Source organism: Sapajus apella, unplaced genomic scaffold, assembly GCF_009761245.1.
Source record: "Sapajus apella isolate SASKATOON/1434 unplaced genomic scaffold, GSC_monkey_1.0 scaffold23, whole genome shotgun sequence".
Classification (NCBI taxonomy): domain Eukaryota; kingdom Metazoa; phylum Chordata; class Mammalia; order Primates; family Cebidae; genus Sapajus; species Sapajus apella.
In genome coordinates, this window is record NW_022436963.1 from 17,413,715 (window position 1) to 17,429,525 (window position 15,811).

The following is a 15,811-nucleotide window of genomic DNA, read 5'->3' on the forward strand; positions in this document are numbered from 1 at the left end:
TCTCCCATAAGAACTTCTTGTTACTGGACTTTTCTTTTCTTTCTATGATTATAAATAGCCTTCATTACATTTGCAAACCATATCTAGAGTTTGGAATCTTGCTCATGGCTGCAACGTGCTATTATTTAGTAATACTGCTACTAATATATGTGCTGGGAGACAAGAGAACATTTTGATAAATACTCATAAAATTTGCCAGATCGATGCATATTTACAGTATATATTTGCACAAAGCAATGCCATGAACATATGACTCACAAGTTCTGAAATCTGATACCGTTAGATAGATTGATGCTGGTAATTTATCATGTGCTGCTAGGAATAGGGAGATGAATTGCAAAACCCTTTACTGGCTTCTGGCATCCAGGCAGCAAATGCCTCTTGCCTTTTTCTCTTTGCCCTCAGATTCATCAGCATCTCTGTGAAGCAGGATTCAAGGATGAAGTCAACCTAAAACTTTTTCTCTAAAAAAAGGAACAGGAAGAGACTGGGAGGGCTTAGTTATGGACAGACCTAAATAGAAAACACTACAGGGATACAAACACAATTTATTTTCCTCTGAGGCTTTAAAAAACAGAACCTACACTTTTGCATGCTGCAAATCTTTCTTTCTCTTTGTCTTCCTTTGACCCCAATCCCCTACCATATGGGAACCAGAAATAATAAGTTTCTAATGGCCGAGGAGAAGCCGGCGCAGGGGCAGGGAACATGCCCTAGAACAACGGAAGTGATTTTAAAATTCTTGACTCCTTCAGACCTGCCAGCATCAGAAACTATAAATAGGAATGCCTGGCAAGAGGGAAAGATGGGACAGATCTTTCCACTTCTTCAGAATGCTCTTGAGCAGGAGGGAGAGAGCAGAAACATTTTAAATGTTTTGCACTAAACCTGCTTCGTTCCTTCACAGCAGAGCTGCTTGGCATTATGGGAGAGCAGTTATCTGGGCAGAACTCAGAGCTGAAAAATCTTGCTGCAGTGGCTGTTGTTGACCTGATGAAATTTTTAAAAATCCTTCATTGGGGGCAGGGTGGGGGACAGAGAGGGGAAGTAGACAAACTTTTATTTTTTTGGAGTATTTATCTATTGCTTGTCTGTTAGGGAATGAAATATGTCCCCCTCAAATTCATGTGTTGAAGCCCTAACCCCCAGTATGACTGTATTTGGAGATAGGGCCTTAGGGAGGTAATTAAGGTTAAATGAGCTTGCAAGAGTGGGGACCTAACACAGTAAGACTTGTGTCCTTATAAGAAGAGAAAGAGACCAGGCGCGGTGGCTCACGCCTGTAATCCCAGCACTTTGGGAGGCTGAGGTGGGTGGGTCACAAGATTAGGGGTTCAAGACCAGCCTAACCAACATGGTGAAACCCCATCTCTATTAAAAGTTCAAAAATTAGCTCGGTGTGGTGGCACATGCCTAAAATCCCAGCTACTCAGGAGGCTGAGGCAGGAGAATCATTTGAACTGGGGAGGTGGAGTTTGCAGTGAGCTGAGATCACTCCACTGTACTCACTCCAGCCTGGGTGACAGAGCAAGGCTCCGACTCAAACAAAACAAAACAAAAACTAGAGAGACACCATTAGTGTACATATACAGGAAAAAGGCCTGTGTAAGGAAAAAGGAGAGGGCAGCTGTCTGCAAGCCAGGAAGAGGTCCTTCACCAGAAGCCAACCCTTCTGGCACCTTGATCTTGGACTTGTCTTCAGAACTGTGAAAAAACAAACTTCTGTTGTTTAAACTGCTTGGTCTGTGATATTCTGTTATGGTAGTCCTAGCCAACGAATACAATGTCTTTTAACACTGAAAGGCAGATTGAAGTTCACTTGTGTATGTGACAAGGCATTGGACAACAGATTAAGGCCTAGGAGGTAGCCGAGTGGTTAAAAGAATTGGCTGCTGGAATAAGGTAGGCCTGGGTTCAAATCCCAGTTGATCACTGACGAGTAGTGTGACCTCCAACAAATTACTCTCTCTGTTTCCTCATCTGTAGGAGAGGAATAATAACAGCCTACACCTGCAAGACTGTTGTGAGGTCAAATGCTTTAATGTATGCAGAGCGTGTCATAGTTGCTGGCAAACAGCACCCTAAAAAATGTGAGCTCCGACAACGATGCTGAGCGCCTCATTTGTTTATAGTAGTTTCAGTTTACAAAGTACTTCCACGGCCATTATTTCATTTGATTTTTACAGCAATCTTATGAGATTAGTTGGAAAGAAAATCTTACACCCACTCGAGGGAGGAGGAAACCAGAATTCAGAGAGGAAAGGAACTTGTCCAAGCTCAAATTTCTAAGAAAAGTAGAGCCAGGCTTCAAATCAAGATCCCCTGACTCCAAGCTCAGTGCTTTCCTCACTAAATTTGCAGTCTCTCCGAATTCCTCCTTCCCTTATCCCCTCCCCTTCTTTGTCTTTTTTTTTTTTTCCCTCACCAAATGTGTATTGAGCTTCTGTCACATTCCAGGCATTTCCTCTTCTTTCCCTGGACCTGTGTATCTTTTCTCTTGTTTGTTTTGGCCTGGATGTTGTGCGTGTGTGCGTGTGTACGTGTGTGAGCCTGCCTGGGAGCATGTCTGTGTGCCCGCATTTGGGCATCGAGGGCTCTCATTCTCCCTAAGGTGACCTTGCCTTGTGTCTCCTCTTCTTACCTACCAGTGTTTTAGCTCAAAGACGGCATTTGGCTTTCAAGGACATATTATAAATAGAGCCTTAACAGCACTCTCTTTTCTTATCTGAAAACTGACATGAAGCACAGGCAACTAGGACAAAAAGAAAGAGAACAGGGTCCATGGTGGAGCAGATAATCAATATCTTTAAGTGATTTGAGAGCAGAAATTCCCAAAGGGGAGGTGAGAAGAGACCTGAAAATGACAGCCTGAGGAAGCTTGCCGGGCTCTCCTAGGGAGTGAGGAGGTGGGGGAATGTTTGAAAAAGCAGATTTCATATAGCAATTTTGTATTTAGAAAAATATCCTTGCAAAAGCTGTTATTCCCATAGTACAAACTACAGAAATTAAAGCTCTCCAGAATCTTTTTGACCCTTGCGGTTATATAAGAGTTACAGCAATTCCCAATGAAACAGGAGGTGGGCTCTGAATTGTGAGAGCTGAGATTTTTACCGTGTATTTTTGGCCATTAGGGACTTGAATATAAAAAGATGGAAAATGCTGTTTCGTGGAGTCTTCAGAAAAGAAGCAAGGCCTAAAAAGTCGCAAGGAATCAGTGCTTGAAAGGTTCCCATAGAGTTTGAAAAGGCCATAAAACCCAACTCTGTTTTGCAGATGAGGCAACTGAGGCACAGAGAGGTGTCACTGGCACAAGATCTACTGCTCATAACAGGATTGGCCAAGACCAGCACTGGTGTCAACCTGCAGTGGGGGACTATCCATAGAAAAGACCAGGGGCTCTTCAACAAGTCGTCCTCGACTCCTAAGAAAGAGAACTAAAATGTGCTTTAGGAGACTGGGACCAATCCCAGGGCATCAGCCCAATTAGCTGAAGGATGCTACTGGGAAGGCATTTGGAACACAAAAGCAGATACTCCTGCTGTTCTAGAGGGCTTCCTAAGGGCCAGGGTTCTTCAGGTCGGTCTTTCCAAGGATCTAAAGTAGTAGATTGGACAGCAAGGGATGTGGAGGGTCAACGAAGCAGCTCATGGTTTTCGGTGCGTATAAATAATGCCCCTCTAAGGGATAGGGTGTGTTTTGATTATTCTGCACAACAAATCACCCCAAACGTGTTGGTGAGCCTTGGACTTGCATTTTCCCAGATTCTGACCCACACCCTGACCTCAACCTGACCCTCAGCCTGAAGCTGACCCTGAACCTAATCCTTTCTCTGACCCTGACCCTGATTTTGAGCCTCCTGGTAAACCATAGCCTCAGCCTGCCATTTACCCTGACATAGAACATGACCTTGTCCTTCACCCTGTTTCCCACACTACCATGATTCTTAGCTATGCCCACCCAGACTCTGATCCTGACACAGACTCTGATTCTCACCCTCACACTGAATTTGTCTATAGGCAGACTTTAACTCTGAGGCTGACCCTACGCTCACCCTGAATTTGATCCTAATCTTGAACGTGACCCTCACCATGCCCCCAAACCTATGGCCCTCGCACTGACTCTGACTCTCACATTTACACTCTCAATCTAACCCCACCCTTCACCCTGATGCTGACATTGACCTTTATCCTGATGTTGACCCTGGACGTATACCTCACACTCCCTCTGAATCCGACCTTTATCCTCGCCCTGACACTCACAATTACTCAGATCCTGAACCTGACCTTCATCACAATCTTGACCCTGACCTTGACCTAGATACTCACGTGACTCTCTTCCTTACTGAACTCTGACCCTTAACCTGAACCTCACACTGATTCTTACCATGACCTGAGCTTGACCCTGAACGGGATGCTAAATAAGCTCCTGACCCTGAACTTGGCTCTCACCCTGATTTTACCTTCACCCTCACCCTCACCCTCACCATGACCTTTGTCCAACCCTTACCTTAATTTTTTCTTGAACCTTAATTTGAACCTGACACTCATCTAATCTTGACTCTGACCCTTACCCATAACCTACGAGACACAGTCTGACACTAACTTTCATTCTCACACTGATGTTGACTCATACTCTTACCCTCACTCATTCACAGTGACATTGAACCTGACTTTAAATCTGGCCCTGTCTCTGAACCTCACCGTAAACTTTATCCTTCACAAGATCCTGCTCCACACTCTCCCCATGACTGAGACACTGAATCTGCTGCTGTCTCTGAATCTCTCATCCTCACTCTTACCACAGCTCTAATACTTATTCTGATCCTTACCCTCACTCTGAATTTGTCCCTAACCCAAAAACTCCCTCTGACACTGAATTTCACCCTTATTCTGACCCTTGGACTATCCCACCCTTGTCATGACCCTGATGAAGCTGTAACCCTGATCTAGCCCTGACCCTCACCCTGATATGAATACTGATTCAATCCTGACCCTGACCCAGACCATCACCCTATCACACTGGTCTTAAATTCGTCCTCACCCTGAACCTGACCCAAATTCTGACCCTTATCCTTGTCCTGATCATGACTATGACCTTGAAAAGATCATGGCACTCAGAGTGACCATCAAATGGTTCTACCTCACCATTACCCTAACACTTTAGCTGGGCATGTTCATCAGGACCTTTACATTCACCTGACCCTACTCACCTTCAGTTTACTATGCACTACATGCTCAACCAAATCCTCATTCTAAACCTGACCCTGACCCTGACTTTTATTCTGATGCTCACCATAAAATTGGCCCTCATCTGGCCCTCCCTCTTGCTCTCATCTTGTGTCTATGACCCTGGCCCTAAAAGTATCTCTGACCCTGGTATCATGCGGACATTGGCTCTAACCACCCCACATCTCAAAAGTTACCCTAAACTTGAATTTCACCCTGTCCCTGGTCATGACCCTGACCAATAACTTGACCTTGACCTTGATCCTGACCATCAGCTTGACACTGACTCTCATCAAGACTCTGACGTTCACACTGACCATCAAACTGACTAGACTGACTCTGGCTTAAAAAAATTGTGGTAAAAGAAATATAACATAGAATTTACCATCTTAAACATTAAAAAAATATACAGTTCAATGGCACTAAGTATATTCACATTGTTGTGCAACCAATCTCCAGAAGTCTTTTCATCTTGCCGAACTGAAACTCTGTATAAGTTAAACAACAACTCCCTCTTTTCCCCTTTCCCAGCCCCTGGCAATTATAGTTTCTGTCTCTATAATTTTGCGTAACCTAAGTATATAGGTGGAATCATACAGTATTTGTCCTTTGGTGACTGGGTTATTTCGCCTAGCATAATAACCTTGAGATGCATCCATGTTGTAGCATGCATCAGAATTCCCTTCCTTTTTAAGGCTGAATAATATTCAGTATATACCACATTTTATTATCCATTCATCTGTCCATGGACACTTGGGTTGCTTCTACCTTTTGCCTGTTGTGAATAATGGTGCTATAAACATGAGTGTTCAAGCATCTCTTTGAGACTCTACTTTCAATACTTCTATACGTATACCTAGAAGTAGAATTGCTGGATCATGTAGTAATTTTTAATTTTTTGAGGAACTGACCATATTGTTTTCCATAGTGGCTGTGACCCTATCTTTTATGCTGAACTTTACCTGACCCTGCCCTACATCCTGACCCTAACAATGACCTTCCATCTGATCTTTAACCTGAACTTCACCCTGAATGTCACTGTCATGCTGACGCTAACCATGACACTGTCTTGACTTTTACCATGTCCCTACACTGTGCTAGAGCCTGACCATGGCCCAAATTGTCAACCTCACACTGACTCTGACTCTGTATCTTACACATATACTTGTACATTTGCCCTGACTTTCACCTCTCTTTGACCATGACTTAGACCCTGAAGTTAACCCCTACCCTGTATCTAAATTTGAACTAGACTTTTACTTTGATCTTGCTCAGACTTTTACCCTGAACCTGATCTCAACTTAATCCTTACCTCACTGTGATTTTACCTTCACATTCACCCTGGCTTCAAGACTAAAACTGACCCTTATCCTCACACAGAACATAACCCTGACCCTCACCATGACCCTGTCCATGATTCTGACCCTGACACTGACTCTGATTCTCACCTGCACAGTAAACCTGATACTAACCAAGACCCTGGTGTACACCTGACCCTATTCTTCATTCTGGCAACCTAATACTTTGATCCTTAACCTAAACCTGCATGATATTGACCCTCCATCTTGTTCCTTATCCTAAATATGACCCTCACACTGACCCTGATTTCCACCTTATGAAGACCCTGACCCTCAACCTTTCATACTGACTGACATCATGATACTATCTCACTCTGATCCTGACCCTAATCTGGACTCTAAAACTGACCCTTAACTTGTCCCTGACCATTATCTTTACTTTCTCCATTGATCTTAAATGAAATCTGACCATGATGACACCTTGAAACTGACTCTGACCACTCTCCTGCTGAACTTGACCTTTATCTTGTTCCTCAATGTCACCTTATTCATCACTCTGACCCTGACCAGCCTCTGACATTGATCCTGATCCTAACCTTTGCCTTGACACTGACCCTCAACCTTATCCTGATCCTAAACCTGACCATCAATTTGAATTTGACCATCAATCTGGCCCAGATTATAAGGATGAAAATAATTGTGACCCTCACTATGTCCCCACACCTGACCTGGCTGAACTTGATACTGACCATAACCCTGACCACCTTCACCCTTACTCTTACCTTGAGTCACATCATGACTCTCACTCTTACCCTGACCTTCACACTGAACTGATACTCAGCCTGACTGTGACCCTGACTGTCACCATGTCCCTGAGCCTGACTTTGACTTTATCCATGACACTCAGCAAGACTCTGATATTCGATTGAACCTTAACCGTAATGGTGTCCCTGAGCTTGCTCGTGAACTTTAACCTCAACCTCATCCTCACCCTCTGCTTGGCCCTAACCCTTTCATGATCCTGGCCCTGATTATCACCCATACCTGACCAACACCCTGACCTGATTCTGACGCTCAAGCTGAGCATGGTATGGATACTATTCTCACACCAGCCCTGATCCTCAACTTCAGCCAGAGCCTTGGCCAACTCTAATCTTACTCTTGACCCTGACTCTGATCCTCAACCAGATACTTTTCTGACCTTACCCTGAACTGTTTTGCATCTTGACCTTGACTGTCACCATGACACCATCCATGAGCTTCATCAGCTCCCTGAACCTGATCTTGAGTGTGATCCTCACCATCACCTTGACCTTCACACACAGCTTTACCCTTCCCCTGACCCTCACCCGAGAGTGATTCTGACCTTGGACCAAACCATATACTCACCCTGGCTTCATCCTAAACTGGACCTTTATGATGACTCTTATTCTCACTCTGAACCTGACCTGCACCTAACTCTCATCTTTACCCTGACTCAGATTTGGCCATCACCCTGCATGTGACCCACATCTTGAAACTCACCCTTATCCTTAAAGTAATCCTCACCCTGATAATGACTCACACAAAGACCCTGATATTCATGCTTATCACCCTGACTCTACCCTTACCCAGGCCCTGAACTTTACCCTGAAACTAGACTGACCTGGACAGTCAACCTAATATTTCCTCTGAAATCCTCACTCCAACCTTGACCCTAACTGTAACAATGACATTGTCATTGATCCTTCTATTTCCATATAACTTGACCCTGACCATAACCCCCACAATCACACACACCCACACCCTGACCAACACCTTGACTATGAACTGGACCTTGACTTGTCTCTGAGACTCATCCTGATCATGGCCCTTATGCTGACTCTCACAATGACCCTGACCCTCATTTTGACCCTCAGCCTCATATTAACCCTTATCTTGAGAAGGAAAAGACTCTGAAGCTGAAGCTTACCCTGAACATTACCATGATGCAACCCAGACTCTACCTTTTATTCTCACCCTGAACCTATCCCTCACCATGTGCCTGATAATGGCTGTCATGCTGACTATGACCTTCTTATTACCATGTCTCTGAACTTTACCTAGAACCCTATTCTCATGTTCATCTTGACCCTGAAACTCAACTAACACTGAAGGTCATGCTAATCCTATCACTCACTGTAATCTTGTTACGAACCCTAACCTGGACCCTCAAACTTACCATGGCCTCACTGTATCCTTGATCTTGTACTTGACCTTGTCCCTACCATCATCCTGACTTTACCCCTCACCATGATCCTGATACTGATCTTCACCTGCAACCCCAAACTTTCTCTGACCCAGACCCTTATATTTATCAAGTTTCTGACCACAATGATTTCAAAGTTTGTCTCCTCCAAACCTCATTTTGAAATTTGATCCCCAATGTTGGAGGTGGGGTCTAGTGTAGGTTGTTTTGGTCATGGGGGTAGATCCCTCATAAATAGATAATCCCCTACCTGGGGTATGGGGAGGAAAGTGGGGAGTGAGTGAGTTCTTGATCTATTAGTTCCCATGAGATCTGGTTGTTAAAAAGAGCCCAGTACCTCCCTTCCTACTCTCTCTTGCTCCCTGTCTGTCCACGTGATCCGTGCACATGTGACTCCCCTTTGCCTTCTGCCATGAGTGGAAGCAGCCTGAGGCTCTTGCCAGAAGCAGATGCTGATGCCATGTTTTTTATATAGTCTGCAGAACTGTGAGCCAATTAAACAAACCCCTGTTCTTTATAAATTACTCAGCCTCAGGTTTTTGTTTATAATAACACAAAATAGACTAAGACACTGACCTGGTACTTAACCCCACCCCTTTACGATTAACACACTGCCACTGTATCTGACTTCCTTACTCTGCAAACATTACTGTCCTTGATAATCAACCTGACCCTGTTTGTCACTCTGAACCTGACTGATGCCCTAACCTTGATCTTTACACCACCCTCATCCTGAACCTAACCCTCACATTATTGTGATGGCTAATCCTTACCATGACCCTAATCTTTAATTCTTACCCCACGATGATGCTGAACCTGACTGGAGTCCTCATCCCAACTCACATCTGGATACCCCTCATCTAGACATGTACATAATTTCTCCCCTGAACAATGACTGTGCCTGTGCCTTATCTTCACTTTCACCTTGATCCTGATCCTAAACCTCACCTGGCCATGAACTTCATTCATACACGGACCCTTATTTGACTTCACTCTTATTCCAACCCTCACACTGACCATTACATTGACCCTGACCCTAACCATCACCCTGACACTGACTCTGAAATGTACACCCACTCTCGCTCTGACCCTGTACCAGATCCTCTGCACCTCACCCTGTCACTAACCTTCTCATTGACCCTGACCCCCAACTTGATCCCCAAATACATCCTCAGATGCTGATCCTAATACTGATCATGATACTGATCCTGACACTTACCATGATCCTAACACTCATCATTAATATGACCTTGACTCACAACCTCACCCTGTTTGTGACCCTCATTGTGACCCAGATCCTTATAATGATCCTGACTCTACTAATGACCTAACCATCACCAAGTTGAGCTTGAACATGAAATCTTATACACTCACATTCTAGGTTCTTTTGGATTTCTTATTATTCTCAAGTAGAATGCTTTGGAGTAAGAATGTGCTTTTGAGAACTACATGTAATTCTCAACTTGCTTACACATGCATTGTATGTTTTCTTTTCTTCTCTTTACGGACAGGATCTCTCTCTATTGCCCAAGCCGGAGTGCAGTGACATGATCATGACTCACTGCAGACTCAAATTCCTGGGCTCAAGTGACTTTCCCTCCTCAGCCTCCTGAGTGGCTGGGACCAAAGGCATGCACCACCACTCCCAGCTAATTAATTCTTTTTTTGTTTGTTTGTTTGTTTTTAATAGAGACAAGCTCTTACCATGTTGCTCAGGCTGGTCTCGAACCCCTGAGTTCAAGTGATACTCCCACCTCAGCTTCCCAAAGTACTGGGATTGCAGGTGTGAGCCACTGCACCCAACCTACTGTGTGTTTTCAAATATGCTGCTTTGATTTGTGGCCTACCTTAAAGTAAGAAACTGTAGTTGGGCTGGACGTAGTGGTTTACACCTGCAATCCCGGAACTTTGGGAGGCTGAGGCAGTGGATCACAAGGTCAGGAGTTAAAGACCAGCCAGGCCAACATGGTGAAACCCCATCTCTACTAAAAATACAAAAATTAGCCAGATGCAGTGGTAGGTGCCTGTAATCCCAGCTACTCGGGAGGCTGAGGCAGGAGAATCACTTGAACTTGGGGGTGGAGGTTGCAGTGAGCTGAGATCATGTCACAGCACTCCAGCCTGGGCAACAGAATGAGACTCGGTCTTAAAAAAAAAAAAAGAAAGAAAGAAAGAAAGAAAAGAAAGAAACTGCAGTTGAGGCTGGGTGCAGTGGTTCAGGCCTTGCAATTCCAGCACTTTGGGAGGCCAAGGCAGGTGGATTGCTTGAGTCCAGGAGTTTGAGACCAGGCTAGGCAACATGGCGAAAAGCCATCTACAAAAAATAATTTTAAAAAATGAGCCGAGTATGGTGGCACAAACCTGTAGTTCCAGCTACTTGGGAGGCTGAGATAGGAGGATAGTTTGAGCCTGGGAGGAAAAGGTTGCAGTGAGCTGAGATTGCACCAGTGCACTCCAGGCCTGGCAACAGAGTGAAACCCTGTTAAAAACAAAAAAAAATTAAAGAAAAACACTGCAGTTGAGAAAAATGTGTGGTTCTCATTGATTTACCTCGGATAAAGCATAGGTTAATTATAAGAGTTAAGAATTTTATTTATTTATTTATTTATTTATTTATAATTTATTTTTGAGATGGAGTTTTGCTCTTGTTGCCCAGGCCGGAGGGTAATGGCACGATTTCAGCTCACTGCAACCTTTGCCTCCCAGGTTCAAGCGATTCTGCTGCCTCAGCCTACTGAGTAGCTGGGATTACAGGTGTGTGCCACCATGTCTAGCTAATTTTTGTATTTTTAGTAAAGACGGGGTTTTTTCCTGTTGGTCAGGTTGGTCTTGAACTCCCGTCCTCAGGTGATCAACTCACCTTGGCCTCCTGAAGTGCTGGGATTACAGGTGTGAGCCACCACTCCCGGCCTTTATTTATTTATTTTATTTTGAGATGGAGTCTCACTCTGTTGCCCAGGCTGGAGTGCAGTGGCACAATCTCAGTTCACTACAACCTCTTCCTCCTAAGTTCAAGTGATTTTCCTGCCTCAGCCTCCTGAGTAATCCCAGGTGCATACAGCCGCACCTGGCTAATTTTTGTAGTTTTAGTAGAGATCGGGTTTTACCATGTTGGCCAGGCTGGCCTCAAACTCCTGGCCTTAGGTGATCTGCCTGTCTCAGCCTCCCAAAATGCTGGAATTACAGACATGAGTTACTATGCCCGACCAGAATTTTCTTTAGAGACCAGTGTCTGATTTTTTGTTGTTGTTGTTAGTCTGTTCACATAAATACAATTTTTAATGATATTTCCTTTAACTGGCAAGAAATTACTGTTGACGACAGTGTGTAAATATGAACTCATTTTCACATATATAGCTTAGGTTCCTCTTATCTTGTTCTGACTCACAGGAAGAAATTGTAATTGAGATGAATATGAGTTTCTGAGTTTTTTTGGGGGGTCAAATAAATCTTAAATACATCTTGGTTTAGGCAAACAGAAGCAAACAGAAGTAGCATTGAAAACAATCTGTATTAGTGCATATAAGCCCAGACACCTGTAATCCCAGCTACTCAGGAGGCTGAGGCAGGAGAATCGCCTTTTGCTTCTTAGAGTAAACTGAGATGAACATAAACACAGATGAGTTTGTGTTCATCGCAAAGGTGCAGCCCTATTGTGAGGGATGACAAATGAGGATGAGTCTAAGCAGCAGTGCTGAAACAAATCCACCAGTCTGGGCAACGTGGTGAAACCCCGTCTACACAAAAATACAAAAAGCTAGCCAGGCTCGGTGGCACACACCTGTAGTTCCAGCTACTCAGGAGGCTGAGCCGGGAGTATCAGCTGAGTCCAGGAGGTTGAGACTGCAGTGAGCTGTGACTATACCACTGCACTCCAGCCTGGGTGACAGAATGAGAACCTGTCACACACATGCACACACACACACACACAGAATCCATATTAGTATCAGCAAACTCAGTTTTAGACATTCTCTCAAAAATATCTTCTTATTATTTCCTGCAGTAAACCAAGATGAATGTAAGAAGAACGCATATATCCATCTAAAAGGCATATTCTTTTTTTCAAGGTAGGTGTTATAGACTGAATGTTTGTGTTCCCCCCCAATTCATAAGTTAAGATCCAGATGGCTCATGCCTGTAATCCTAGCACTTTGGGAGGTTGAGGCAGGTGGATCATTTGAGGTCAGGAGTTCAAGACCAGCCTGGCCAACGTGGTGAAACCCCATCTCTACTAAAACTACAAAAATGGGCTGGGTGGTAGTGGCACCCACCTGTAGCCCCGGCTACTTGGGAGACTAAGGCAGGATAATCACTTGAACCCAGGAGGCAGAGGTTACAGTGAGCTGAGATCATGCCATTGCACTCCAGCCTGGGCAACAAACAGTGAAACTCTGTCTTACAAAAAAAACAGAAAGAGAGAGATATTCCAAAGATTGCTCCCTCTCTCTGCCCTCCACCATATGAGGGTATGAGAAGACAGTTATCTGGAGGCCAGGTAGAGGCCTGTCACCTGACATAGGATCTGCTGGTGCATTGATTTTGGACTTCCCAGCCTCCAGAACTGTGAGAAATAAATGTCTGTTATTTCAGCCACTCAGTCTATGGTATTCTGCTACAGCAGCCTGAATTGACTAACACAGCAGAGCAAATGAGAGTGAATAGTAGTGTTAAAAAGAATTTGTAGTCATATAATCAGCCTCAGCCTCAGACATTCCTATCAAAAATCCTTACTACTTCTCAGAGTAAAGCAAGACAAACGCAAGGACAGCAAAATGTGTAACAAAGGCACATTCTTACTAGAAAGAGAAAAGACAAAAATACACTGCTTGTTAAACCTAATTTTAATTATCTCTTCATTCTTAAAATGTCAGTGGATTAACAAAATATGTAAATCCCTTTGGATAATAAGACATATTTGTATATATTTGCCTTCTCAAAGCTTTTAATTACTATGAGATAAATGCTCATGAAAAATTACCTTGGTAGTTTTTTACTTTCTTTTTTTTTGTTTTTTTTCAGTTTTTTACTTTCTATGCTCTAGATGTCTCCTGTGTCAAGAGGAAAAAAAGAAAAAGAAAAAAGAATCATTCCTTTAATTAGAGATAGTAATTAACAAAGACAGTTCATGATACTGGGTACAAGGGTTGCAGAGAGAAATGGGTATATACATATAGGATGTGATTTTTTTGTTTGTAAATTTTTAAAAGTTGTGCAGTTCACTCATATAATAAATTTAATATAATGCATACTGCTTTATTTAGTATACTGACAATTATGCTTTAAAGCTATAGTTTAAAACTTTAAATTATTGCCTATTTATATTTGTATGTCTGTGTATGTCCCAATGCATATAAAAAAAGTTTATATCATTTACTACAAATTTTTATATAAATATACCAAAAGAATAAAATTAGAATTTATGTCTTTTGTATGAAATGACTTATTGTATGCCGAGGTCAACAGAGGTTCCTTTTTGTCAACAAATTGTTCTACTTCTTTTTGTATTCTCTTCAACTATTCTCACAGATTCCCTTGGATAATCTTGACCTAATTTTATTTGTTCAAAGTTAAAATGCTATCATGGAGTGAAATTCACCCTTAAAACATAGACAACTTCCAGAAATTAAATCAGTTCAGATAACTAACATCATTGTCCTTACCTGGGCTTGACAGCTCACAAATAAATAAAAGTGATATTTATGCTGATAGCAAATGTGTTTTGGGAGTAGTCCACAAATTCAGAATTGTTTCGAAACAAAGGTGTTTCTAACCTTGAAAAAAAAAAAAAACCTACACAAAGTGGATGACAAATTAAAAAACTTTTGATGCTTTGCTATTACCTAAGAAAACAGCTATCATAAAAACACAGTCATTGAAAATATTAGACCCAGAAACTCATGGTAATGCTTTGGATGGTCATTATGCTAAATAAACAATATTAACCTAGGTAAACACTCCTATGATCACACCAGTAAGAAAAGTCTTGGAGAAATTCAAAGAGGCTGTTCCTAACTGTCAGAAACAAGTTTCTAATTCAATTTGGGATGATCATTAGATGATCATCAGGATGGCCAACTAAGCATGCCTAAACACTTGAAAATGGAGCTTAATGAAAATTCTTCATGATATAACCATAAAGGAATGATAAGTTGACAACAATATAAACCAACACTGGTGGCTTAATTTTAGATGTAGCTGCCAAGGATGTGTTTGAAAGCATGTCTTATCTGCCAGTGACACATCCTGATAAACTGCCAAGGTGGGGTCACAGACAGGAATAGCTTCTATGGTCCTTTAAATACCTCCAAGTGGACTTCATACAAATACTTTTTACAATGAATTGTAAATATGTTTTGCTTATTGTTCATTTATTCTCAGAGTGGACTGAAGTGTTTCCTTGCTGGAGAGCTATCCCATGCCGGGTGGGAGATTGAAAGGGTTCAGGGGATGGCTTGGTTTTGTTTTCCCACCTGGGGAATTCCCATTTATCTCTCTAATGACCAAGGTGATCATTTTTTTACTAGTACTGCCCTTAAGTAATTTTACGAAGAAACTTCACTGTCCTTATCATCTGCAGTCCCCAAGATGAACAGAGAGAGTGAATGGAATCTTAGAACTAAAATTAACAAAGCTCTCAAAATCTCTTAAACTCCCATGGCAGAAAGCATTACCATTGGTTTTCAAGTATAAAGTCAACCTTTTCTGGGATCCTTATTCTGCAAGGGTGAAAACAAACTTACTTACTTCCTTCCTTCCTTCCTTCCTTCCTTCCTTCCTTCTTTCCTTCCTTCCTTCCTCTCTCCCTCCCTCCCTTCCCTCCCTCTCTCCCTCTCTCCCTCCTTCCCTCCCTCCCTCCCTCCTTCCCTCCCTTCCTTCCTTCCTCCCTCCCTTCCTCCCTCCCTCCCTTCCTTCCCTTCCCTCCTTCTCTCCTTTCTTCCCTTCTTCCCTCCCTCCCTCCTTCCTTCCTTCCTCCCTCCCTCCTTCCTCCCTCCCTCCCTTCCCTTCCCTCCCTCTCCTTCCCTCCCTCCCTCCTTCCCTCCTTCCTTCCTTCCTTCCTTCCT

At 43.0% G+C, this 15,811-nt stretch overlaps 1 long non-coding RNA gene across 1 annotated transcript in view; it reads right to left on the minus strand.

The window, feature by feature from the left end:
- Positions 1–207: 207 nt before the first annotated feature.
- The window catches only part of LOC116559485, a 16,703-nt gene continuing 1,099 nt past the window's right edge, over positions 208–15,811 (minus strand). The window contains exon 2 of the long non-coding RNA XR_004272476.1: positions 208–990. This is a non-coding gene — a long non-coding RNA (uncharacterized LOC116559485). The remainder of the gene's footprint in view (positions 991–15,811) is intronic.